We start from the raw sequence: 1,115 nt of genomic DNA on the forward strand, positions 1-1,115 counted from the left end.
GGTAAAAGAGCGGTGATGAAATGTAGATTACGAAACCTTGGAAGAGAAATGGACAGGAGAAATCTCATAGCCGCCATTTTATCATCGTTAGCAGAAACCGCATTCCGCTCACAGAGACCCGTTTTTATGAACTTGTAATAATACATGTAAATAATCGTTCAAATGTGACACCCTTTCGGTGTCAGGCTGCCATCCGAAAGAACCACAAGGGCTGAGACAATGCAGGTTGCCCAATCCTAGACAGATGCAGCCGAGATGCTTGGGTTGGGTTTCAGCCACGGACCTCCCGGCCAGTAAGTGTACGCCTTAACCACTGAACTGTCTCCTTGGAAGAAAATGGACAGGAGAAATCTCATAGCCGCCATTTTATCATCGTTAGCAGAAACCGCATTCCGCTCACAGAGACCCGTTTTTATGAACTTGTAATAATACATGTAAATAATCGTTCAAATGTGACACCCTTTCGGTGTCAGGCTGCCATCCGAAAGAACCACAAGGGCTGAGACAATGCAGGTTGCCCAATCCTAGACAGATGCAGCCGAGATGCTTGGGTTGGGTTTCAGCCACGGACCTCCCGGCCAGTAAGTGTACGCCTTAACCACTGAACTGTCTCGAGTTCTCATCCTGCCCCAAGTGCTCCCAATGAATTTGCCTTGCTAAGGCAGGCTCCAACCAGAGATGGAAGATGGGGAACATAAGAGAAGCGCCTGGGCCGCTCTGGTACACGTCGTCTGTGGGATCGGGTTATTAAGGAGGAAGATACTCACCGAAATGGTGGTGGCACGCAATCGAAGGTGATGTTGTATCATTTCTGTTTTTCATAATCGAGCCGGCTTTCATTCTTTCAAATGCCGTTCTGTACTCCCTCGGTCACCCACCACCCGCTACCATAAGCTGCGGAAACCCGAACTGAAGCCCATTCGCACACTGGTCAGGGTCGTGAAACTAAACTAAACTGAATTTAACTGCGATTGAGTTAGGGTGTACAATAAACTGTCCAAAAACTTCCCCATCATCATCATTATCATCATCATCAATGACAGCAACATCAGTGTTGCCACTGATGCTTCACTGCCGTACAACCATAAGGTTTGTCTAGTTTATATATATATATA

The sequence above is a fragment of the Opisthorchis viverrini genome, assembly GCF_000715545.1.
Source record: "Opisthorchis viverrini unplaced genomic scaffold opera_v5_58, whole genome shotgun sequence".
In the NCBI taxonomy this organism is placed as follows: Eukaryota; Metazoa; Platyhelminthes; class Trematoda; order Opisthorchiida; family Opisthorchiidae; genus Opisthorchis; species Opisthorchis viverrini.